Source organism: Rhinatrema bivittatum, chromosome 6 (assembly GCF_901001135.1).
Source record: "Rhinatrema bivittatum chromosome 6, aRhiBiv1.1, whole genome shotgun sequence".
NCBI classification, from domain to species: Eukaryota; Metazoa; Chordata; class Amphibia; order Gymnophiona; family Rhinatrematidae; genus Rhinatrema; species Rhinatrema bivittatum.
Genome location: NC_042620.1, coordinates 79,091,735 through 79,105,519, shown reverse-complemented (window position 1 = coordinate 79,105,519; position 13,785 = coordinate 79,091,735). Strand labels below are relative to the sequence as shown.

The following is a 13,785-nucleotide window of genomic DNA, read 5'->3' as shown; positions in this document are numbered from 1 at the left end:
ACAGGTGCAGCGCAGAGCTAGGGCAATTCACATTACAACTAACATGAAAAAAAAATTCAAATTCTGTTGTCACCTCAGCAAAAAATAACCCTCCACTGCTATTTTGTAAAGTAACACAAACTCTTGCAAAGAAAGAGGCATCTAGAACCTTGCCATGCAGTCACAGCACGGACTCTCAGGATTCAAATGACAGCAACCTTATGAAAAAGCAGCAATGCAAATACTACACCATGCCCTAGAACATTAATACATCACCTATGGGAATAACAGAACAAGCTGGACTACTACTACAGAGAAACTACACACTATCAGAAATACTGCATTTCTGTCACACACAGGCAAAACTGAAACTGATCCTTACCTAATATAGAAATAAGAGACTATAGATTAGAAACAGAAACATGCAGATAAAACCAAAATAGAAAGCCTGAGAAACTAAAATTTCTGAACAGTGCAATACTTAGGAAAGAGCAAAATACAAAAATATAAGAAATACACATTCCCAAAGATGACATATTTAAATTGCTCGTAATAATAAGGCTAAAGTACAACAGATTATCCACAAAACAAATCACAGTGAATTACGTTTTTTTGGATCATTAAGTAGACCTCATACATAGGCGTAGATGTGAATGCTATTCTGCATAACGTTTTACACCAGTAGTATAATCATGGGTCAGAAATGAATTTTATATGCTTAGTGAGTCCAAAGTGAAAAGAATTCAAAGTTGATGTAGCATGACATTTCTCATTGTTGCAGAATTTCTTAATGCATCATAGTAATGACAACATTCAATTTCTTAAGATAATGTAGGAATGTGAGGAAACGCATTACTTCCATGTTGGTGAAAATGCCACGAAAATCATCTCACATACATTCGGCTCCTTGATGAAGGCAGATGCCGAAACACGGTCCGTGTCAGGCTAGTACCTCGAGCCTTGTAACATCTTTAACTCTCAGGCGTTTCTTCACATGCAAAAAAAGCTAAGTAGCTACATTATCTTAAGAAATTGAATGTTGTCAATTCTATGATGAGTTAAGAAATTCTGCAACAATGAATACAATGGGAAATGTCATGCTACATCAACTTTGAATTCTTTTCACTTTGGACTCACTAAGCATATAAAATTCTTTTCTGACCCATGATTATACTACTGGTGTAAAACATTATGCAGAATAGCATTCACATCTATGCCTAAGTATGAGGTCTACTTAATGATACAAACATAATTCACGGTGATTTGTGGTACTTTAGCCTTCTTATTATTACGATTTTATACATGGCTACTACCTGTCCATAAATTTTGAGAGAGCGGTTGTGTTGCTTATATTTAAATTGCTAACATCTCAAAATAATTTTTTTTTTTACCTTTGTTGTCTGATCTTTGTATTTTTCTAATCAGTTGGTCCTGGTCTCTTTTTCCCATTTTTTCCCTTATCGCTCATTTCCTAATTCCTTTTCAGTGTCTTTCTTCTATTACTGTCTTCTTCCCTTCCACACACACACACACACACACACATACACACTTTCTCTCACAGACTCTCCCTCACACACTCATGCTCTCACTCTCATATGCTCTCCCCACCCCCCCACACATACAAGCTCACATTCTCTGCAGACACACATAAAAGCTCTCACTTTCTCACCCCTCCCCAGGCTTATATTCTTATGCACACACAGACGCACATCCAGACTCCCATTCTCACCCACAAACCCATGCTCCCAGTCTCACCCACACACACACATATTCAAGCTCCCATTCTCACCCATACATACACACATTTAAGGTCCCATTCTCAGCCACACATACACACATTAAAGCACCCATTCTTACCCATATATTCAAGCTTCCATTCTCACCCACCCACACAAACCCAGACTCCCATTCTCCCCCACACACAAACCCAGGCTCCCATTCTTATCCATATATACACACATTCAAGCTCCCATTCTCACCCACACACAAACCCAGGCTCCCATTCTCACCCATATATACACACATTTAAGGTCCCATTCTCACCCATACATACACACATTCAAGCACCCATTCTTACCCATATATTCAAGCTTCCATTCTCACCCACCCACACAAACCCAGACTCCCATTCTCACCCACACACAAACCCAGGCTCCCATTCTCACCCATATATACACACATTCAAGCTCCCATTCTCACCCACACACAAACCCAGGCTCCCATTCTCACCCATATATACACATATTCAAGCTTCCATTCTCACCCCCACACACACCCAGACTCCCATTCTCATCCACACATACACATTCAAGCATGTACACAGCTTCCGCTTCCTCCCCCCAAAGCAGGAAGATCAGCTGGCCTCTCCTGCTGCCACCAGCCTCCTGCTATCTTTGGGGTCAGGCCATACGGCCCGCCGATCTTCCTGCTTGGGGGAGGGGAGGAAGTGGAAGTTGTGCGCTGTGCTTCCGCTCCCCCCCCAAACAGGAAGTTCGGTGGGCCGTATGGCCCGAAGATAGCAGGAGGCTGGTGGCAACAGGAGAGGCCAGCTGATCTTCCTGCTTTGGGGGGAGGAAGCGGAAGCTGTGCGTGGCACTTCCCCCCCCCCCCCCCCAAACAGGAAGATCGGTTGGCCATACGGCTGCAGCATCGCTTCCCCATGTGTACAGTGATGGCACGCGAGGCTTGGGTTCTCTTGTTTGCTGTCGCGGGGATGGGATCCCGTGACAGCCTTGCAGTTCCGGTGCCAGTTGGGTGGGCCTGGGTCTAAGTTGGGTGGGCAGCTGCCCACCCAGGCCCACCCGTGGCTACACCACTGCTTTCATTGTCCCAGCTATAAACTTAGATTGTAAGCTCTCTGAAGATCAGGAAATACCTACAGTACCTAAATGTATTTAGGTACCTACAGTACCTAAATAGATAAAGCTGTATAGTTTGTACAAAGTTTACTTTTCTCTTTATACCTTTTTTCTACCCTACTTATCAGTTCTTTCATGTTATTATATATAACCATATAATGTTTTATTTTCTTATATATAACCATATAATTTTTAACTATATGTTACTCTGTTCATTGTACTTTCCTCCTTTTCAGTTCAATGTAAGCCGGCATGATGTGCTTTACGAATGTCGGCAAAGAAAAGCCTATAAATAAATAAAATAAATAAATGTAAACACCTTTGAAGTGGCATGAAACACAGAATGTAAATTAAAAAAATTACTGAAGTCCATATTCAGAGAATATACAGCTAAGAAAGGTAGTCGGATAAATATATCCATCTAACTTAGCTGGAAATTCAGTGGCATGGCTGTGTTGCTAAATATACCCAAATTAGTTTGAGTTAGCCAAGAAAGTTTTGACCTGCTCAATATCAGGTCTAACATATCCAGCTAAGGGCCTAATTTACTAAGCATTTTTCCCATAGACATAGAATGAGAGAAAAGCCTTAGAAAATTAGGCCCTAAGTTAGCCGGATAAGTCTGAATATCGCCACTTATCTGGCTAACGGGCCGATACAGTACAGTGCGCTCCGATGGAGTGCACTGTTAACCGCCATTGGATGCGCATTTTCCCTTACCCCTTATTCAGTAAGGGGCCGAAAACGTGCGTCCAACCCGCCGAACCTAATAGCGCCCTCAACATGCAAATGCATGTTGATAGCCCCATTAGGTATTCCCATGCGATTCAGAAAACAAAATGTGCAGCCAAGCTGCACATTTTGCTTTCAGAAATTAGCGCCTACCCAAAAGGTAGGCGCTAATTTCTTTGGGCACCGGGAAAGTGCACAGAAAAGCAGTAAAAACTGCTTTTCTGTGCACCCTCCGATTTAATATCATGGCGATATTAAGTCGCCATGATATCCGGTTTCCGAGCTCCTGGCTGTCAGCAGGCTCGAGAACCGACGCCGGCAAAATTGAGCGTCAGCTGTCAAACCCGCTGACAGCTGCCGCTCCGGTCCAAAAGGAGGCGCTAGGGACGCGCTAGTGTCCCTAGCGCCTCCTTTTGCCTGTTTCTACCGCCGAGCCTCATTTAAATACTGAATCGCGCGCACAGGCGAGTGGCCTGTGCGTGTGCTGGCAGAGCGGGCGTTCACCCGCTCTCCCATGGACTTTACTGAATCAGCCCATAAGTTAGTTGGATAAATAGCCATGCCCCATCCCACCCACCATTGACAACTTTTTAGCCAGATAAAGAGTTATCCAACCAAGTAGCAGCCTCTGAACATGGTTGAATTCTAAAATGCCTTCACTTAGGCCTGGATTTTCTAAGTTCGCAGAACTTAGAAAATCCGGCGGTAACGGGGGAGGGGTGTGTGCTACTGGCAGCGATAACGTGTCCTACCTTATCGCCGCCAGCAAAGTTGTTGCGGAGTCTGCCCCGAGGCCGCCCCGACTCCTCCCCTTCCGATGCAGACTCCGCCCCGATTTAGATATTGCACGCGAAAAAGGACTTTTCGCGTGCGATATCGTTGAAAAATGACCCCCTTGGCTGGGTAAGGCTAAACTTATCCGATTAAATGGCACTGAATATCAGGGCATTATTATTAAAAAAGGGGAAGGGAGCAATGGCTATTTCAGAAGAGACATGTAACATTAGATGTTATCATTATGACAAAAGTAAGTTGGGGCATATGACAGGACCAAAAACAGATGTTAAGTAAGACATTGTTCAAAACAGTTGAAAAAAGCTGACCCAGAATACACTGAAACTGATTAAGAATAGATTTACTTTGAAATGAAACCTTTTTTCCACATATTGTGGAAAAATAATAATAATAATATTGTGTAAAAAGTTATAGGGATCATTTTATTTTTCCCAGGAATTTATCAGTGTTTATTAAAACAAGAACAAAAATATTTACCTAAAAAGAATGAGTTCTTTCCACAGACTTCTCCTGTTTCTGTTGTTGATTTAGTAAACACTGATATTCCTGGGTAAAATAAAATAAAAACTGAAAGTACAAGTCCCTAGTAATAGAGTTCTGGAATAGTCTATTATGAGATCTAGGTCAGGCATTTTCCACCGAGGTTTTTAAGCATGGGCTAGATATTGCCTTAGGTGTTAAAAATTGTTATATTACAGGGAAGTATAAAAATAAAATAAGCAAGAAGCACAGATGGATGATGGACAAATGTCTTTATATTCAGTCTCAAAGCAAATTAATGATACTATATGCACCTATTAGCTATGCTGTCTGGATATGCTTAGCTATGGAAAATAAATTAAAACTGTAACTCCAGGTATCAGTAAGTACTGAATGTCGGCTTGTACAAGCTGATTTCCACATAACATCCAGCAGATGGAACTATTTTCCCACTAAAGAATATGTGCATGACATGTATTCTACATAAAAAAAAAAGAAGAAGAAAAGAAAAAATGTTCAGTTACTTCTACTGCACGAGATTGTGGGGGTGTTAAAATCTTGGAAATCCATATTCAAAAGCATTCACTCGGATAACTCATAGGTCCTCACCAGTAGTTTAAAATAAACTCTTCACTTGTACTTTGCCAGCACAGCCCTAGTGCTACCTCTTTAACTCGCACTGTGGAGCAGGAAGGGCCTTGCTCAGGAAGATAAACACTCACTTATTCACACAGAATCCCTTGGAATTATCCATTAAAGGTCTGCATTCGTCTAAGACATTTAGTGTGCACCAAGATCAGTGAACGGGCTATGCAGTTTGGGGTGGATTTTAAAAGCCCTGCTCGCGTAAATCCGGGCGGATTTACGCGAGCAGGGCCTTGTGCGCCGATGCGCCTATGTTCCATAGGCCTGCCGGCGCGCGCAGAGCCCCGGGACTCGCGTAAGTCCCGGGGTTTTTCGAGTGGGGGCGTGTTGGGGGCGTGTCGGGGGCGGGGCCGATCGGCGCGGTGTGTCGGGGGCGGGACGCGACATTTCGGGGGCAGGCCCGGGGGCGTGGTTTCGGCCCGGGGCGGTCCGGGGGCGTGGCCGCGCCCTCCGGAACCACCCCCGGGTCGCGTCTCGGCGCGCTAGCGGCCCGATGGCGCGCGGGGATTTACTTCTCCCTCCGGGAGGCGTAAATCCCCCGACAAAGGTAGGGGGGGTTAGACAGGGCTGGGGGGGGGTGGGTTAGGTAGAGGAAGGGAGGGGAAGGTGAGGGGAGGGCGAAAGAGAATTCCCTCCGAGGCCGCTCCGATTTCGGAGCGGCCTCGGAGGGAACGGAGGTAGGCTGCGCGGCTCAGCGCGCTCCGGCTACACGAAATCGGCAGCCTTGCGCGCGCGCTGATCCAGGATTTGCGCGGCTACATGCGTATCTACTAAAATCCAGCGTACTTTTGTTTGCGCCTGATGCGCCAACAAAAGTACGCGAAGGCGCACTTTTTAAAAATCTACCCCTAAGAAATTAGTATGGATGTTAGTTCAGGTTCAGAACACATGAAAGCATAAAGCAACATCACATATAAATTATGCTTTAGCAGACACACAGGAAATAGCTTGATATGCTCCCTTGTGTTCCCCCACTATAGTATTCAATTTAGCACCCACCTCAGAGCAGGCGTTAAATATTATTCTCTAATGTGGTGTATGTTAGATTTTGTTTTATTGTGTTTTAATATTATTTTAATTTGTGTTTAATTGTATTCATTATGGGGTAGATTTTAAAAAAGTGCGCCTTTGCGTACTTTTGTTGGTGCATCAGGCGTAGCCACGCGTATCCGCTAAAATCCTGGATCGGCGCACGCGAGGCTGCCGATTTCGTGTAGCCGGCACGCGCCGAGCCGCACAGCCTACCTCCGTTCCCTCCGAGGCCGCTCCGAAATCGGAACGGCCTCGGAGGGAATTCTCTTTCGCCCTCCCCTCACCTTCCCCTCCCTTCCTCTACCTAACCCACCCCCCCGGCCCTGTCTAAACCCCCCCACCTTTGTCGGGGGATTTACGCCTCCCTGAGGGAGAAGTAAATCCCCGCGCGCCGAGACGCAACCCGGGGGCGGTTCTGGAGGGCACGGCCACGCCCCAGGACCGCCCCGGTCCGAAACCACGCCCCCGGGCCCACCCCCACAACGCCGCGCCGATCGACCCCGCCCCTGACACGCCCCGACACGCCCCCTCGAAAAACCCTGGGACTGACGTGAGTCCTGGGGCTCTGCGCGCGCCGGCAGGCCTATGGAACATAGGCGCACCGGCGCGCAAGGCCCTGCTCGCGTAAATCCGGGCGGATTTACGCGAGCAGGGCTTTTAAAATCCACCCCTATGAATGTAAGTACTGCAATCTGCGTTGAACAATGTGGAAATAGTGGATTAGAAAATGGTGAAAATAAATAAACAAATGTTAACATTTAACACTGGAAGGCAGGTTCTGCCCTCGGGGCTTCCCACTAACACAGCCCTCAGAACCCTCCCACCTCCTCCCACAAGATATAGTACATGATGAAGGAAGCCATGGTGCCTTGATCTACTTCCCATCCCTCCTGCCCCAAATACACAATCATGGGGCCATAGTGCTATGATCTACCCTTCCGCTCTCCCCACACATAATCAAGTAAGCAAGTGCTCCAATCCAACCTCTACCTTTCAAGCACACAATCAAGGGGGCCATGGCACTCCCCTTCATCTCCCACTCCAATGGACAATCAAGGAGCCATGGTATTATGATTCATTCCACTACCCTCTCCCCCCCCCCCCCCCCCCCGGCATAGACACACAATTAAGGGATCCTGATCCATTCCTAATCCTGGGGCAAACAATGGCCATGGTGAATCTAAGGCACCCTTACATCCGCTCCAACCTATCAGATCAAGGGCTCAGCAGCTCAATAGATTCCACCACCACCACCACCACCCCTCCTTCCTGGCATCACGGATCAAGGGGGCTCACAACCCTGATACATAAGAATCTGAGGTTCACCAGTCCAATTCCCCCCTCCACCCCCCCAGCATTATTCTTCTGGCATAAAACAAACAGGGGCTTGGCAGCCCTGATCATTCCCCACTCCTCCAATCACCCCCATAGTACAAAGCAAGGTCTCACACCTTACCACTCATTCTACCTGACAATGACAAAAGAAACGGGCTTGTTAGGTGAATATAATAACCACTACACTACAGAAACTCAGGCGGCTTGAACGGTTGTACTGCTCTGCACACTCTCGGGTACTCCTCTGAAGTTTTCCTAATTTGGACTCCTAAAATGCCCCCGAAGAGGAAAGGGAAAGTGAGGACGTACCCCTCAGGTTCCACAATCCCACCAGGACAGAAAATGATTCTGCAGAGCGCCGAAACGGCTTTGCTAACTGGGGCTATAATTCTGGCTGTCGAGACTGATGGAGGAGAGCCCGTCCCGACCTTGGAGGAAGTTTCACTTAGCCCCCCTGGATGGAAGTCCACCGCCGGTTGCAAGGGCGGCCATGTCGCCATGCTCTGAGTGGAACCCCGAAGAGGGAACCCATGTTACAGAGGATGAGGGAGCTGTGCCGATGGAATCTCCCATGCTGAGTTCCTCCAGAGTCAACGGGAGCGACGCCGGCGTTTTAGAGCTGGAAGGGGCAAATGACTAGGCAATAAGTGTAATTGGTCTCCACTTTACTGCCGGTGTAATTTTGGCATCTTAGAAACCTGCGGTGGTTACTCTTAGAGTCCTTATGGGATCTTACTTCAGCGATAGCTAAAGTATTCTCTGAGTGTTCCTTGAAAATTAACTCATTATCTCAACAAGTGGATACTATTTGTAAGAACAGTGATTTTCATTGACAGGAAACTTTGGAAAAGTTTAAGAATATGGAAGCTGAATTACATCATGTAAAAGCAGATCTGTCTACTATCGTTCAAGACTGTGGAGCTATAAATAGGAAGGTAGAATTTATAGAAAATGCTTTGAGACACTTAAATTTGCGAGTGTTTAACTTTCCCCGGCTTGTGGGAGAAGTTCCGCGAGTTACCCTCAGAAGATATTTCCTTGAAGTGTTGGAGTATACAACAGAATTGGCTTCCTCCCTGGACAAACTGTATTTTTTGCCTACTCGCGCTAATATGCAACCTCAAGCCTTCCCTCTTGATTTAGAGAAATTAACTGTTTTTCTAGAATCATCTAATTGTGAAATAATTGAAAGGGCTACTCTTTTGATATCTTTTTTCACTGAGAAAGATTTGAGTGATGTAATGAGAAGTTATTTCAAAAAATCCAACACTCTCTTCATGGGTCAAAAAATCAGGATTTTTCCTGATTTGACTAAATCTACCCAGCTGAGAAGGAGAGATTTCTTGGCCTTGCACCAGGAAACTTTAGCTCTGGGTGTGACTTTTTTTCTGCAGTTCCCTTGTAAATGCATTATCAAATATAACAGAGATAATGATGTTTTTTTCTTCCGGAACAGTTAAAGAGTTTCATTGATTCCAAGAAGGTTATGCTACAAGCTAGCTATATCTAAGTTAACTCATCATATTGGATATAGTGCGTCATATAGAATTAAGCCTTTTCTTCATAAGGATTTACTATATTTTTAGTCTCCTTTAATTTTTCAATGCTACCTCCCCCTCAATATTGTGGTCTAAAGAGTAGTTAAGATAGGAGGGATAGATTATCCTATATTGTAATTCTCTTATTTTGTATTTCTATAATTTTCTTTGGGAATACTATATTGCTGTACAAAGTGGATACTTTGTTTGAAATTGTGAAAAGCAACAAAGAATAAATTAAAAAAAAAAAAAGAGAAACTGGCTTCTGGCTCAGCATCCTTGCCAATCCCCAGTCCCTCAATCAGGGGCAGACTGCAGGAAAATATCAGCCCAGAGGATTTTTTCAAACGCAGCCCACTGGATATCTGTTTGACTCTCTCATGCAGGGACTGTAGATCCGGAGAACAGGTACAAGCACCAGAAGTACTCAGCAAACTTGTTGTCAAGTCGATTAGCATAGGCCAAAGGAGGAGCTTAAATATCTCAGGCTAGTGATGTCATCAGCCGGGGATGCCCCTGAAGTTCCCGCCATCGGGCCTTTAAAGGGAGGCCCGGCGGCACACGTGCACCTAGGGAGGGCCAGAGTCGAAATGTCAGTCGGCGGCATCCCAACCGCCATGTGGCGTCGCGAGAGCCAGGAGGAACGTGGCGGTAGCAACTAGCCACAGCCGCGAGTTCACCAGGAGTGGATAGCAGAGCATAACATTATGTGAGTTGGGTCGGCCATGGCCAACGGTCATAACAGGCATCCGAACCAGGGACAATCAGGGCCGGCAGTTCATCTCTATGAAAGAGCCATAACATGGTTTGATATGGTTCCAGTCCTGGAGGAATTTCCCCATCTTCCAGGGAGTCAGGATCAACCTCATCAGTACCATCTGGATTCCTGTCAGGAACACCCGCAGGGAGCCGAGGCGAGCCCTGGAGCTTAAGCATAGAACTGGAAGAGGGAGGAGGCACTGGCTGAGGGTCTGACCGGAAAGGAATGGGTGAAGCTATTACGAATCTGCTGTCTGGTGGGAGGAGCAAGAGATGGGAGTTAGCACTCTGTTATGGATCAACTCCTGGAAAGGGAGGAGTTAGCAATCTGTTAAGTTCTACTCCACAAGAGGGGGAAGAATTAGCAACCTGTTGGGAACTAACTCCTACGGAGGAAGGAGTTAGCAATCTGTTAAGATCCTACGAGGAGTTAGCAATCTTGTTAGGTTTGCTAGAAAGTAGCAATCTTGTTATGTTTCAGCTCCTGTGGAAGGAGGAGTTAGCACTCTGTACCAGCCGAGTGCTTGGAGAGAACACTTAGCTGTAGAGGATTGTAGATAGGTGGATCCTTGGGCCGATGGCAGATGACACAGTGAACCACGCCATCCTACTAAATCGCCTAGCAGAAATCGGATTAACAGGATCTGCCCACAGCTGGTTTAACTCCTTTCTAAGTAACAGAAGCTTCAAAGTAAAAATCAATAACAACGAATCCCCAGATGTCAAATCAACATTAGGAGTACCACAAGGCTCTTCCTTGTCACCCACACTATTCAATATATACCTCCTGCCCCTCTGTCAACTGCTTACGGACCTAAAATTAAAATTCTATCTCTATGCAGATGACGTACAGATTCTGATTCCCATTACAGAATCTCTCCCTAAATCTCTCGCCTTTTGGGAAATCTGCCTCAAATCTATAAACAGTCTGCTCACCAACTTGAATCTAGTTCTGAATGCAAATAAGACTGAACTCCTAATCATCTCCTCGGACCACTCGGCCTTAATCAATCCACCAGCAGGCAACACCCAGATCACGCAAGTAAGGGACCTTGGAGTAATCATTGATAACCGTCTGAATCTTAAGAAAGCCATCAATAACACTACCAAGGACTGCTTTTATAAATTACAAGTCATGAAAAGGCTCAAACCCCTCCTCCACTTCCAAGATTTCAGGACAGTGCTCCAAGTCACACTCTTTTCCAAAACAGATTACTGTAACTCTCTTCTCCTCGGGCTCCCTACTTCATCTATCAAACCATTACAGATGCTCCAAAATGCTGCGGCAAGAATCCTGACTAATACCAACAGAGGAACACACATCACTCCCATACTACAGAACCTGCACTGGCTGCCAATCAAATATAGAATATTACACAAGGCTCTCACTATAATCCACAAAGTCATTCACAACCAACAACAACTAGACCTCCAGATTCCCCTTAAATTATACTCATCAGACAGACCGATTCGAGAAGCATATAAAGGCACCCTGCAACCCCCTACAACGAAATCTACTCGCCTATCATCTACCAAAGAACGAACCTTCTCTACAGCTGGCCCAACCATCTGGAACAAGATGCCCACAGAACTCAGATTAGAACCATGCCCGTTTACCTTCCGCAAAAAACTTAAGACATGGCTCTTCATCCAGGCCTTCACTTAACCTACAGTTCCAGCAATTCCTCACTAATTCAGACACTGACTCCTACCTAAACTCTCTGACAAGTGTAGCCTATACACTTATGCCTCTTCTCATCATATTATTGTATTATCTAATTTGTTCAGTTATGCCTTCTATCGCTCCGGCTATCCTAGCCCTCCAGGTTAATACCCCTTGTTATATGTAACTTTCATTTCTTGTTATATGGTTGACTTTGTTATTCCCCTCATGTTATCTGTAAACCGATCTGATATGAATTTTCTTTCATGAAGGTCGGTATATAAAAATGTTAAATAATAATAATAATAATAATAATGACGGCGCCCCCAGGAGGATATCCTGAGAGGGACAATTGGCTAGGCCTGAGTACGGAGACAGACACAGATAATTCTTTTATTAGACAGGTTAGTGGAACCACCAGAGGTGGCAGTAGTGAGCAGATATGCCCGACAGGGCTGAAGTCCCTCAGGTACTGGAACAGTGATCCCAGGGTTGAGCTGCAGATAAACTATAGATAGTGAGTAGACAGGGTATGCTGTGTTCATAGCCAGAACTAGATGACAACACTCACATAAGGTCTTAAGAAGCTCAGTAGCTGGAAAGGGTTAGGCCCTCGAGGAGCGAGTACCTAGTTCCAGGGAAAGCTCTGAAAGAGCAGTGGTAACTCACAAGTGTCTGTATCTGTGATAGCTTCTAGGCAGTAGAGAATCTTCAGAGTGTTCAGGAACATGGGCCCTCGAGGAGCGAGTACCGGTTCCTATCAGTAATCTGAAATAAAGATAAGAGAGCGAGGCCCCGAGGAGCGGGTAGCCCTGGTATGTCCGAGGAGGCAGAGTAGCTTGGACGAATCCTTGCTAACTCGATTCGTTAGCAAATTCTGAGACCTTATATATTGGAAGCGGATGACATCATCTCAGGGGGGCGCCCCCGAGGTTCGCGCCTTTGCTGGTACCTACATCGGAGCGCATGTGCGCGCCCTATGTCATCAGGAACATGGAGGATCCGCAGCATCGTGCCAGTCTGGAGACGCCGGAGAGAGATGGCAAGAAGACTTTGCGGCAGCTAGCAGTCCATCAGACCTGGAGGGAGTCGCCACAGAGGTAAAGAGGGCAGAGTGAGGGCGTCAAGCAGCGATGGACGCAACAGAAGCGGAGGACTGTGCAAACAGAAAAGCTTGTAAGCCTTGAAAAAATTCCACCCAAGAAAAAGCAGCTGGATCCAGACCAAGCCCAGACAGAACTGAAGCTGGTTCTAAGAACTACCCTCGCCTGCGGAGGAGCCAGATAAGGAAGAACCAAGGTCTGGCGTCCCTCCAGCCTAGGCCGTGATCAACTCATCATCAGAATGGGAGGAGCTAGGCTTAGCAAAATCCGAGGAAGACAACACTCCCTGAGCATCTAAGCAGTGCTAATACAGGTTAGAAGCCAGGTCAGGCTGAAAAGCCTTAATATGACAAGCAACACAAATAGGCTTAGGCTTCTTGTTTACATGCACCATCATGGTGGTAAACGTGCGTCTGAACGTCTCACGCCCAAAAAATAAGTGCTGCAGAAGAGAAGTGCGGCAAGGCACACGCACAACTTGTACGCCAAGCTAAGTGTGTGAACAGTTTAAAATTTGTGTGTGTAAAAGGCATGCCCAAAACCGAGGCACAACGCGTGCGTAGAGCCGACATACTGCGCCCGATGGCCTGTAGAGAGCAGCAGAGCACGCACAGGAATGTGCAAAAAATGCCATCTCTGCCTACTACACGGCATGCAAGAAAAAGTCCTAACTGCAGGGCCTAGCCCACTGGTGGCCACTCAATCCGCCAGGCTGCCCAATTCCCCAACCCCAATGGGAGCAGGTAAGAATGTCAAGATGGCATGCCGAGCACGGAGATCGAAGGATGTCCTGAAACCCCTCTAACTGTCTGTTTCAAAGGTAAAACTGCTCTATTTGTTTGTTTGTTTTTTTTAACCTTACCTGA

The 13,785-nt window shown here is 46.0% G+C and overlaps 1 protein-coding gene across 5 annotated transcripts in view; it reads right to left on the bottom strand.

Moving 5' to 3' along the window:
• Positions 1–13,785, bottom strand: part of GALNT13 (polypeptide N-acetylgalactosaminyltransferase 13) — a 740,598-nt gene that overhangs the window by 230,726 nt on the left and 496,087 nt on the right. The window lies entirely within an intron of this gene.